This window comes from Podarcis pityusensis (genome assembly GCF_964106645.2).
Source record: "Podarcis pityusensis genome assembly, chromosome: 2".
Lineage (NCBI taxonomy): Eukaryota > Metazoa > Chordata > Lepidosauria > Squamata > Lacertidae > Podarcis > Podarcis pityusensis.
In genome coordinates, this window is record NC_138029.1 from 49,413,226 (window position 1) to 49,426,864 (window position 13,639).

Consider the following 13,639-nt stretch of genomic DNA (forward strand, 5'->3'; position numbering starts at 1 on the left):
CTGGCAGGAGTTACACAGGAAGAATTCGAATCAGGCTTCTCAAAAATATAGATGTGCATGTGTTGGTAGCAATTCTCAAACGTGCTTTCTAATGCCTTTATCCTAAATGTTTTACTGGTATATTGGGCTCCAAAACCATGAACAACACCACTGTAACGCTAGTAACTTTTATTATCTCTCTTAAACAAGAACAGGACAGCCAAAGTAAACACTCAACTCTACTCAGATCCCATGTTCGGTGCCACCTGGAGACTAACCATAATGATACAGTCCACAAACTGACATTGTGCTGCTGCTGTAATTGTCCATGTGCCTTTTCTGAATTTTTTAAATATAGTAAAATAGTATACAAGTAACTGTGTAAAATGAATGACTAGTGATGAGACCTGAATAATAATAACTTCCCCACTCTTGAGGTTGCATTAACACTCAGGCCTTCTAACTAGGTTTTTATTTTTTTTAAAAAATAACACTTTGGAGTGGTTTTTCTCCACCTTGCTGCTTCCCTGCCTGGGGCAGGGTGAGACATGAGATAAGAGCATTTCAGAGACTACTGCCACACCCCAGGGCTGGGATGCTGCCGAGCTCTCCCTGGCAACTTTCTTGCCAGCAGCAAAAATGGCCAAGAAGTTTCTCCACACCACTACTTTTCTACATTGACTCAGTAGAGAAAAAGTACTGAAATTCAAGACACTGACTCTTTGCTTCCCTGCTTTTCCTTCTTCTCACCACGGCACTGGTAGGCAGTTGACCTGCCCGTCACATTATCTATATAGCTTTAGGAATTCTAGCTAGCTAGCTAGCTAGCTATATTTATTTTACCGCCTTTCATCCATAGACCTCAAGGCAGTTCACAACATAAAAGTACAATATAAAACACAAAGTATGTAATAAAAACAAGACCCAAAAACCCCAATAACCCCCCTACCTCCTCTCACAAACATATTTAAAAGGGGCATATTGTGTTAATTGGGCAAAGACCCGGTTGAAGAGGAATGTTTTTGCCTGCCACCTCCTTGGGGAGAGCATTCAGATTATAATCATTTTGGTCACCTGCATATATACTTACACTCAGCATATATTCTCACCTTACCTTTTAAAACCAAGCCCATTCGTTACTTCTACAAATGCAGAATTTGAGACTGAATTTAAATGAAGTGCGCTTCTGATAAGGCCCGGTTTTCACCCTTCATGGTTGCAGGGATATGTTCAGTAGCGGCAAGTGTGACAGGGTGGAACCAACCTCCGGACACACTTCACTACTGCCTACTTGGATGCTGATGGGACATTGGGAAGGGCAGGTTGGTGCCATGGAACCTGTGCTTTTAACACCATCACCCTGCCCCTGCTCCAGCCTAGCCCTATCCAGGTGCAACATTGTGGGATGTAAAACTGCAGTCAAGTACAACATTCCTACAGTGGACATGTCAGAGGATGTTTTGTACCACTCAGGAGAAGACTTCCTGTTTCCTCCTGATCTGGGACAGATTTCCACTACACGTGACTTGAAGAGGGTGTGGTCTGTTGTACTAGCCTCCATGTTCTGATCAGTGTGTGTTCTCCATTTTGTATGTTGCTGTGTGTTTGAAGAAGTGACTGCTCAGTCGTAGTCACTTGGGACTAACTTCTTTATGGAATAGTTCTAGTTGTTATGTAACCTAAGCCTGCCTTCAGGGATATGTCTGTGAACCTGAATTAATATGTGAGTAAACTACTTTTATATTAACGTTAATCAGATTCTTGTGTTTATTCTTTTTAAGAGGGATTAGAAGGGATTTTACCAGGAAGGAATCTTTAATAGTAAGACTCAGATGAGTCAGCAACAAGCTGATTGCTGTGTAATTTAAAAAGGGGAATATTTGGAACTCTGCTAGAATATGGAACTTGCTAGTGCAAGTTAGGAAGGATATGATTAAATAATATATCCTCTGCTGCCTCCCTAAACATCCGCACAAATACTGCAGCTGGGAGAGCAGATCTGCTTCACCATAAATGCTACTGCTGGATATGTTTGAAAACCAAAGTCTGCACACTGGTATAGATTGGGATAGTTCATATCATAATTTGCAAAGATCAAACTTACCAAGTATCCTTATTTCTGTTTAAGGGGAGCCCCACATACAGTTTTACCAGGAGGTCTGAAAGGGCAGACTTAAATGAAGGCAAATTACAGTGTCCTGGTTTGACAGCCCTATCCCAGGATGGGCAATATGTACAAAGCAAAAGCTTCATATTCTAGATGCCCCAAATGTTTCGTTCAAAACCCATAAGCCTTGATTTTCCATGTAACTACTAGTCTATGCTTTTTGCAAACCTTCAACCATCCTGTGAAGTGGGCTCTAATATGTTAACCATGACAGCATGGAAATGGAAAGCAGACAATTGAGTGGAAATTTAACTCCCCCCAAAGTGCTAGCCTGATATACATTTTCCTTTAGTCATTGTGTCTGCAATATGGAATTAAGATGCTTTTTAAAAAAAAGTTGCTTGTGAAAAACTCCGTTCCTGAAAGTACAGTCTCAGCAGAATGGCTTTGCTGGGGGATGGGGAGGCAGAACAGCTTTTGAAGGGTGTTAAGCATGCATTTCTCTCAGGGCCTCTGTACTGAATGTTATGAAATAGTACCAAAAAAATTCATGCCTACACAGCTAGATGCATTCAAAGTCCAGTTCTTCATGAAACAGGCTTTTCTGCTATCTATTCAGACATTTTCTAACATATATTGAAATTCCTTCAAATCAAAATATGCTGCCAGTCAAGAGGTATTAGTATGTTTGTAAACAGAGCACTAAAAAAAACTTTAGGTTAATAACATATGGTAAAAGTAATGCTTTCCACAAAAATATAAGCAAATAATTTACATTCCATCTGGACGCTACTGCAAAAGAATAGTACTACAGGCAAATCCTGATTTAGGCACATCTGAATGACACGAAATTGAGCATGGACGCACAGTGGTGAACCCAGAAGTAATAATAATAATTTATTATTTATACCCAGCCCATCTGGCTGAGTTTCCCCAGCCACTCTGGGCGGCTCCCAATCAAATATTAAAAACACAAAACAGCATTAAACATTAAAAATTTCCCTAAACAGGGCTGCCTTCAGATGTCTTATAAAAGTAGGATAGTTGCTTATTTCCTTGACATCTGATGGGAGGGTGTTCCACAGGGCAGGCCCAAAACATCATAAAGAGGTAATGAAAAGGGGCTTGGCAAGGGGAGGTGGAGTGGGCTTACGTGTGTGGGGTCCAGAACGGAACCCCCACCAAAACGAGGATTGCCTTTATAGTACAACTAACAAAATGCTCATCTGACCCCAGGCACCCACCTAGAAGGAGGTATGCCCAGAGGCCTAGCTCCATTGGGAATCTGGGAAGCCAGACTGCCCAACAAAGGATGATGGGAGCGGAGGTGCTCTACCCTAGTCAGCATGGGTGGGCCTGTCTCTTTGCTGTTGACATATTTTGAGCAGGGGAAGCAAGTCAGGCATGAAGGCCAGGCTATATGAGAGAAAGGAGAATCCCTTCACCCAGTCTTGACTAAACTTTGCAGCCCGCTTCCTCAAAGGGAGGCAAGTCAGGTGCAAAAGGAGATAAATTTGCTTTGGGCGGAATCAAAGTCTGCCTGTACACTTTGCGCACCAAAAAGAGAGAGACTGTACCACACTGTTAGTTCAGTAAAAGAAAGAAAAAGTTGTGTTCTCATAAACAAAAAGAAAAAAAAGACTTTTTATGTACATAAAACCAATGCATCTGGATAAGTCAGAAATGTTTGCATCATATATGTATTTGATTAAGCAGATTTTCACAGTATTTTATTTTTAAAATACCTTGGCCAATTTTCCCAGACGTTAGTATATGTTCAGTTAGACTAGAAAGAGATACTGAAAGAAAGTAGCCTAAAATTTATGGCAAGAGGTTACCAAGATATGCTTGCTTCACAAAATGGATATGTAAGTCATTATTTTATTCAAAGCACCATATGATCCTCCAAACACATTGCAAATTGAGTTCTGTGTTCCTTGACTCAGCCTCACATTCCTGACCTTCTCCTTTGGGATGAAGAGTAATGTAGGCTCTCACTGCTATTCCTCATTCTTACATATGTGAAAAACTTCTAAGCAGTCTTAAATCATTGTTAGGCTCCCACATTTCTGCTGTGCAGTCTGCTTCCATGGAATCCTTGAAACATTGCTTCCCAGGATGCACCAGTTATGCTGGATACTTCAGAGGAAAGAAACAGACATTCTTCACTTGTTAAAAAATATGGGTCTCCAGTGATTTTGTGCTGTCTTCCTCTCTTATTTGAATTAAACTTGATGGTCTTTAACAGATATTTCTTCATGGGATATTTTAACCAGGACATCACCACTATTTTGAGGGAATCTGTAATTGTTGGAACTAATTACATCACACAGGGAATTGCATCACACAGGACAAGTGTGATACTCTAGGAACTGAATCTATTTTAGTATAATGATTATGGCTTCATTCATGCATCACAATATGTCATGATTCACGGTTATAAGTCAGAAACGAATGCTGATGTGGCCTGTAAGTTATATGTATTTTCATACATATGATCTTGTTTGGATACTTCAAAGACATTTATGTTTGTTATGTCCCTAGCTCTTAACTAATCCAGAATCCTGTCTAAAAATTGTACATTTTATAATTAAGAGTTGCTCAGGCATTCTCCATCCCATCTTCACCATCAACAGAACTAACAACTATCATTTGGACTACAAGAACAGGGTGTGAAAAGACTATATCTCTGCAGAAAAGATTAAGGAGGACAAGGTCTTTGAAGCAGTGAGGCAAAAGTGAAGCAAATACAAGTAAGGCAGAGCAGAGACAAGTGGACAATGCGAGACAGGTCTGCAGAAAGGACCAGAAGAACAATAGCAGCACATTCCCATTATTTTTTCAGGTCAGAAGTCTGAATTGCAGGGTTTTTAGGGATCATATCATGGTACCTGCTCTACCTCCATTCTCTTGATGTTGTTTTCATTTTGACTGTTAGTTTAAATATTGTATTGGTATCTGAATTTTTACATACGATGCCGGCTAATCTAGGTTTAGAATATATCTCTATTTTCTAAATGGGTGGAGATGGCTTTGCTGTCCTGTGTGATGACCTTATTATTCCCTGCACTTGGTGATAGCACACTGGCTAAACTACCTAACAACTGCTGTGGGTTCTATTGCAAATATATCCAAGTTACAAATATTTACAGCATTTTTTTTGTAGTACTGTTTGTTTTGTGTGTCTCCCCCCCCCCAAAAAAACAAACAGGTCACTATTCTACACCACTTCCATGTTCAAATCTTTGAAAAGCTCAAGAGATTTCCAGCCTGCAAGCTGGATGAGGATATTATTATCACTACCCAAACAATTTTAGCTTAATTCTAAAACAAGCACCTGAACATACCTATAACTATAAATTCACTGGCTCTAAAGCTACCATTTAACCAAAACATGAAAAGTAAAAAGGAATTCATTTGTTTTAAGTTCTCATATGCTTCAGAATCCCTGTAGAAATGCATCTGCAAAGTCATAGCACATTTTCCATTTTATATCACTTAAGAAAGAGAGATCATCAGATTTCTCACATCTGATACAAATCGGAATAGATTTCCTTGATTTTGAAATGCTTAGGTTTTCTTTTTGTACTGCTGTAGAGATAAAGTCTTAATAATGGAGCCTATGGCTGGTACAAACATGAAAAGGTCACAACCCACCCACCCACTCCAGTATCTTAGGGACAGACAATGATTAGGCGCACCTATATACGCGGGTGGCGCTGTGGGTAAAACCTCAGCGCCTAGGACTTGCCGATCGCATGGTCGGCAGTTCGAATCCCCGCGGCGGGGTGCGCTCCCGTCGTTCGGTCCCAGCGCCTGCCAACCTAGCAGTTCGAAAGCACCCCCGGGTGCAAGTAGATAAATAGGGACCGCTTACCAGCGGGAAGGTAAACGCCGTTCCGTGTGTTGCGCTGGCTCGCCAGATGCAGCTTGTCACACTGGCCACGTGACCCGGAAGTGTCTGCGGACAGCGCTGGCTCCCGGCCTATAGAGTGAGATGAGCGCACAACCCTAGAGTCTGGCAAGACTGGCCCGTATGGGCAGGGGTACCTTTACCTTTACCTTTACCTTTGTATGCTGTGCAGAAAGCAAGTATATAGTGCATAACTATAGTCATGTTAGCTAAAGCAATTAGAGTGATAAGTCTGCTCTTCTTATGAAGGGTTAAAACTATCCAAAGCTAAAGCCTCATAAATCTGACTTTCATCTACTTGTTTAATTTGGTGACTGTTTGGGGTGGCAGTATGATATATAGCAACCATCCACAATCCATGTGCAGGTGTAGACACTGCTGGGTAAGGTGTTGTGTGTGAGTAAACCCTTGTTCAAAAGCAAGGTTTATTGTAGCCTTCCTGGCATAATGATTAGCTGCAGCCTTTGCCCTCCACCAGGCATGTATGGTTTTGCTTTTTGACAAAAGAGAGATGTGAGATGCACTGCTATATTTTTCAGCTCTGTCAAAGGAGCTAATGCAGTATTTCTAGCTGCAAAGCAGCCCAGCAAGGAAGGAAGGTTTGGGATACATTTTGCTGAAAGTGCATATAAAATGTTTTGCTGCAACTATTTCCATACACATACAAAAAATGGAGAAGTTAATGTGAACAGCTCCAGAACACTGTATGTCCAGATCTTGGAGGTATTTAACATACCTCCAAGAAAGCTCTGTTAGTTGGCATGGTTACATTACAAAATACAGCAATTACAGATTGTGCTAGACAAACAACACCCGCTCTAACAGATAATACATACCTAGGATCAAGGACTCTTCAATATCGACACTTGGGCTGACTGGCCCTGGTCTGCACAAAAAGGGAAACTGGCACTCCAACTGCCTAACATCCCTTTTCCCTTCTGTTAATTCTTGTTCTGCCATCTACCCAACAAGGGAGAACAGTAGGTCCAGTTTGTCAGCAAGGATAAGGGATATTATATTTCATGTATATGGAACATACCAAACCACAAGAGGTAGTGGTCAATTACAGAAGGAATCTGACAGAGCAATGAAGGACATAGACACTTGCCAGAATCGGTCAGAAGGCACACAGTTTCATTAATAGAGTGCAGTAATTGCACTTGAAATAATAAAAGAACCAAGTTAAGTGTTTGCAAACCCTATAAAACACCATGAGCCTACATTAAATAATACTTACATGGGTCAACCTCAGTTTTTTCATTCTCCATTTCCAAAACTTTCAGTCATTCAGTATTTTTTTTGCTTTTATTATGGCAGGTTGTGGCATCAAATAGTTAAGTGAGAAATGCATAGCTTTAACCACTTTAACTGCATCTCTACGGCATGTCACTTGAAAAGCCATGGAATTAATATTTTTATTTCAAGACTCAAAAGGTATGTAGTCTTGTCATTTTCAAGGAATACTTCCTTCATTTCACTCCTGTACTGTTCATAAATAAGCACCATTCATTCCCTGAAAGGAAAGCAATGGAGAATTTTACCTCAGTTTCTCACAATAAGCTATGCATATGCCACATTTAGCTTATGTTTTAGTGACCCTAATACAGGCAAAAAACCTGTGAGGCATAAGATTTATCAGCTTTAAAAGCCAGTCTTCCATGGGTTGTATACTGTAAATTCTGCACCATTATTGAAATTCCTCAAGCCCACACAGCATCAGAATTATTATGATCCTTCTTCAAAGCTGTTCTTTGAAAATTTCCAGTGCTACATATTTCCGCCTTCTTTCCCACCCTCTGCTCACTTCTCTTCAGCACTTTATAGTTGTAAGCTAGCCAGGACTGCATGCCAAGATGGGGCTCAAAGGAGGGGTTTATAAAGGAGGAACCCTTCCAAATGGAAGCAGAAATGGCATTTCATTTTAACAGTTGCGATATTGCTTTTGTTTTAGGCTTAATTTCTCTCTATCCTTATGCACCATGTCCTTATTTGGTTACAAAGAGCTCCAAAAGGATCACTGCTTAAAATTCTGACTTTTACTACAAAAACAACATGATTTGTTTTAAGTAACTACCTTATTGCCCTAGTAGATTCATTCAGCCATGGAGTGCATAAGTCTATTTCAGTGCAACAAATCTAGTATAGTTCCTTTCCCCCATGCTATGTTTCTTTAATGGAAGTCCTTTCATTTGATGCTTGCAAATCTGTGGGCCTATTGTATCCAGCGACCTGGGACATCCAACACAAACCACTGTAGTTTATTTGAAGAATATTTTATAACCAGAAAGAAACAAGATAGCATTGTTGCCTCTAGACACCTTTAAAGTGTTCGAGTGATTAAAATATATCCTAAAGTTTAAAAAATAGCAGACAAAAGGACACATCTGAATTACTCATTGATCTTGCTGGAGTTGACTTCGTTCCATCTTTTGCGTAGGGGCTAGTTCAGACATTTCCTATATGCACAGCATGAATGGTACCAGGAACACAGCAATGTGGAAGAAATAATATCTAACGTGGTACATGTTAAGATGCAGACTAGAGGCAATTCAAATGAGCCCAGTGATCCGCTGACCTCACCTGAATTGCTGCCTCACAATGGGAGAACCAAGTCAGATCTGTTATGAGGTTCCTCCTTAGGGCTGTTCCACATGGAGCAATGTACAAGTGAATGTCTCTACTGGTGACTATACAACAGTGACTATACAACAGAATGACTATACAACAGTGGCTGCAAAGACATTATTACTTCATGCCCTTACAATGATTATACCCACCGCCAGCTTATTTATTTCTATATCTCCCCACCCCTGCTCCCCAGGCGTGGAATAAAATGTGGGGATGTTGAGTGGACTGTTGCACCCTCCCTGCAATGAATACTTCCCTACCACTATAAGTTCAGGAAACCTATCAGGTTGTGGGCACAAGCAGTTTTAGGTCCATGTGTGGACGAGCCTCATGTCACCTAATTTTAACTTCCATACATTACCGTGATATAACTGAGAATAAAACTAGTTAAAGAACACAGAACTCTTAATATATTGTTCGACCTTATTCTGAAAACAGGAAACGGTAATAAAGATTGCAGCATGCTATACCTTGACAGAAGAAATCAAGTTTATTTTATAGAGTGCTCTTAATTGTGTTACCTACTTAAAATGAAACATCCGCCCAGACATATTTTTAATAGCAGTAACCTGCCCTTGGACCTAGATCACAGATATTAAAAACTAATTTCTGTTGATCTAATTTCTGCTGATTAAGAGGGAATACAGAGACAGACAGGCGCGTACACACACACCCACACCCCATTTTCTTATATGGAAACACAATAAAAATGAAGGTGTTCATATTTCCCAAACTGATATTAATGCAATGAAGACAAATCCAAGAGGCTGCAACTGGTAAAAAAAAATCCACAACGCTGTTAATTAAAACCAAATTACGGTTGATAGGAGATGTAATGTGTAATTGCCAATTAACATTTCCCTTTAGGTAATTTTTAAACCTAAAGAGAGCCTTGCAACCATTCCAGCGGTACTTGCCCCTTTCTAATTTCAGCCTTGCAAACTGACAGACCCAGATACTAACTAGACCTTGTAACACTCAAGCTGACATCCAGCTTTCACTATATTTTACAGATGTTGACAAGATAGTCTTAGTCTTCCTATGCTGGCTGACTCCATGTTTGCTTTTAGTTGGTTACCAATAGCAAAAATGAGGAATACTGTTTGAATAGAAGGAAGGAAGGAAGAAAAAACACACACCACCTATCCACTTATTCACTTGCTTGGAAGAATAACCTTAAGTTTGGTGTTGACTTGTTAATTGCTGCAAGGCAAAAGCAGCCACAGGCCACAATGAAACTGCAAGGAATGTTCAGGCTAGATTCAAATAAGTTAAGGTCAAGCCAGTGACACTTGAAAAGAAAGCAATTTTCTACTCCTTCTAAAATTCCTTTTTTCTCCTTTCTCCAAATATTTGTGAAAAAGCAGAGCCTAGAGTTCAGTGCAGCATTTTCTTAACTTGTAAATTGGTTGAGGATACCAACCTTCAAGAAAACATTCTAAATACATACTATGCATGTACCACAAACAATGCATTTAATATAACTTGTAGCTTAGTTATCAGTAATAAAAACTATTGAATTTCTACATAACTTACTCCCATGCATTCATATTTTTGAAGAGAGCCTAATACATAGTTCAGCTGTGTTATGAGAACAAGGCATACGAAGGAAGTAGGAACTTCTGGCTGTAGTTTCCAACAAATCTGTTTCTAATTTTTTGCCAAATATAAGAAAATGCAGTTTCTGCAAACCATAGTTTCTTCCCAGTTAAGAATCAGATGCCACTGTGGTGTGGAATTGTGGTTTGACAGTAAACTAACTTCTTTAATTAGTAGGTTGACATTTCATATTTATTTATTTATTTCATAAACTTTACATGTGAGAGGATGGCAACACAACAACATGCCTTTCTTGCAGTGGCTCCGTTTGTGGAATGCTCTCCCCAGGGAGGCTCAGATAGCACCTTCATTATACACCTTTAGACACCAGGTGAAAACGTTCCTCTTCAACCAGGCCTTTGGCTAATTACTATCCTATACCCTTTTAAATGGGACGCGGGTGGCGCTGTGGGTTAAATCCCAGAGCCTAGGACTTGCCGATCAGAAGGTCGGCGGTTCGAATCCCTGCAACGGGGTAAGCTCCCGTTGCTCGGTCCCTGCTCCTGCCAACCTAGCAGTTCAAAAGGATGTCAAAGTTCAAGTAGATAAATAGGTACCACTCTAGCGGGAAGGTAAATGGTGTTTCCGTGCACTGCTCTGGTTCGCCAGAAGCGGCTTAGTCATGCTGGCCACATGACCCGGAAGCTGTATGCCGGCTCCCTTGGCCAATAAAGCAAGATAAGCGCCACAACCCCAGAGTCGGTCATGACTGGACCTAATGGTCAGGAGTCCCTTCACCCTTTACCCTTTTAAATATGTTTATGGGGGGGTTGTTATTTTGTTTTGTGCTTGTTCTTTTTTGTTATGTATTTTGTGCTTTGATCTTATGAACTGCCCTAAGAGCTACGGATGAAGGGTGGTATACAATTTAAGATAATAATAATAATAATAATAATAATAATAATAATACACTGCTTGAATGTAAAAACAAACAAACAAACCTCAAAGAGAATAAAATCTAAAATTATTAGTAAAGACCATAAAACCATAAAAACTAGTATAACATCCAGAAAAAATAAAAACTTCCATTAAAATAAAAACACACATCAACATACTACATATCTGGGTAAGGTAAAGGTAAAGGTACCCCTGACCGTTAGGTCCAGTCGCGGACGACTCTGGGGTTGCGCGCTCATCTCGCTCTATAGGCTGAGGAAGCTGGCATTTGTCCACAGACAGCTTCCGGGTCATGTGGCCAGCATGACTAAACCGCTTCTGCCGAACCAGAGCAGCACACAGAAACGCCGTTTACCTTCCGGCTAGAGCGGTACCTATTTATCTACTTGCACTTTGACGTGCTTTCAAACTGCTAGGTGGGCAGGAGCTGGGACTGAACAACGGGAGCTCACCCCGTCGCGGGGATTCGTACCGCCAACCTTCCAATCGGCAAGCCCTAGGCTCAGTGGTTTAGACCACAGCGCCACCCGCATCCCTGCATATCTGGGTAGGTTTATCTAAACAAAGAAAAAAAATTTTTAGCAGGCTCTGAAAAGAGTCCAGTGAAGGTGCCTGTGTGATATCAATAGGCTAGGAGTTCTAAAGTATAAGTGCTGCCAGATGAAAAGATATATTTCTTACAAATGCAGAATGGGTATGATGTGGCAGCTGTAACAATGACAGTTCCACATGTTCAGACAAATAGGAAACTATGATTTGCTACTTACTAGAAGTAGTAGCTTCTAATCTACTGCCATGATGCAGATAGAGTAAGGGGCGTGCATACCTGAGGCTTGTACCTGTACTATTATCTTGAGTCAAGTCTTACAGAGCATACCTAACCCCTGAAAGACAGCAGTACAGCAGAGCAGAATGGTGAATCTGCCATCACCCTGAGGTCCTGTCACCTGCTCTGGCCAAAGTGAAAGATAGTAGGATTTATCCCATGCTTTTGCCATGCCAGTTCCAGGCTGAAGGGCTGAAGATTGGTTCAGGCACTCCACCCTTGCCCTGAAATACCCCATTTGGAGCTTCCACAACTGGCAGCAGTAGGTTCCTGCCCATAGCAGCACAGATCAGGGGTTGAGGACTGCACCATTTATTAATACTGATTCCATACTTATCTACCCCTGTTGCTGCTCATAAGCCATTTATTATATTTACATATTACACTGAAAGAAAATCCACTATCTGCCACCATAAAAACAGACCTTCAGATTCCTTCATTTTTCTTAGGATATATGAAGTGCAAAAAATGTACCAAAAAAAGCAGATTGCTATTATAACTTCTTTTAACATAAATAATTATTTAAATGTGACAGTTTGACAGGATGCAAAGAATTGGATTCAGCTGCTTCACAGTCAAATATATAAAACAGACTTTAGTCACTGTGTCAATGTAAATTTCATGCTACTAAGTAGATTTCACAATATATTAAACAAATACATTTATATAAACCAGGAAACAAGAACTTATTTGCTCATAAGAAACTTGCTGTGATTGTGAGAAGAGGGTTTAAATTAATAAAATGCATAGCTGAGGATATGCCATACTGAGCTTTAACTGACGCTAACCAACCAACAGGATATTGCTCTTGTGATCTTCTTGTCTTCAAAGTGGTGGCTTCTCATCTCTGTTTACTGATTCAAAGTTTAATTAGCCATCTATATGGACTCAATCTGTGCACAGCAGGGAAGACCAAACACTGTCAGAGTTGGTCTAATAGATCACACTCTATTGGAAAACACAGAGCTCATCTTACAGCTTCCAATCTTTATTGGCAGAGCTGGCATTCCTGAAGCATACCACAGATAATTAGTCTTTCTGATCCAGATAGACAATCTCTCCTCACCATTCACTCCATCTGTTTCATATGGCTTTTGTGATATAACTAGAATATTATGCACACACACACCTGCATACACTTCTTGTTCCAAGACAATGCACATGAAGGGTATGCTATAGAATTTCTACTCCGAGAATATAGCACGTGTGTGAATTACTTTGGCCCTTTCATAGGACACGTAAGATCTTCTTACGCTGAACACAATACTCACAACTAATAGGAAATTACTACCTGGCATCAAAGAGCATGCTTATTGGAGTACTGTGACAGGCAAGTGGTGCTGGACACAAGAATTCATTCCAGTAGTAACCATCTTTATATATAATAAAAACACTTTGGAGGGCAATCTCAAAGCATGCAACTATAGATACTATGACCTGAGAATTGTCTACATTGAATAAGCTGTATTACAATTATTTATTTCATTACTATTTCTTTATTAGATTTGCCCTTCATCTGAAGATCACAGATTGGTTCGCAACTTAAAATAAAATAAAATAAAACAAAATGAGAACACAAAATACATAATGAAAGCAAGAACGAAAAACCAATAACCACCTTCCCACATTACAAGACCATATTTTACAAGTAGAAAAACACGCACAGATGTCTTTGGAGAGATTGTGGCTC

At 40.1% G+C, this 13,639-nt stretch overlaps 1 protein-coding gene and 1 long non-coding RNA gene across 3 annotated transcripts in view; one reads left to right on the top strand and one right to left on the bottom strand.

The window, feature by feature from the left end:
• SLIT3 (slit guidance ligand 3) overlaps positions 1–13,639 on the bottom strand; it is a 415,965-nt gene that overhangs the window by 318,321 nt on the left and 84,005 nt on the right. The gene's annotated exons all lie outside the window — the stretch shown is intronic.
• LOC308471375 overlaps positions 1,344–13,639 on the top strand; it is a 13,912-nt gene continuing 1,616 nt past the window's right edge. The window contains exons 1-2 of the long non-coding RNA XR_013982931.1: positions 1,344–1,702; positions 7,317–7,433. This is a non-coding gene — a long non-coding RNA (uncharacterized lncRNA). The remainder of the gene's footprint in view (positions 1,703–7,316; positions 7,434–13,639) is intronic.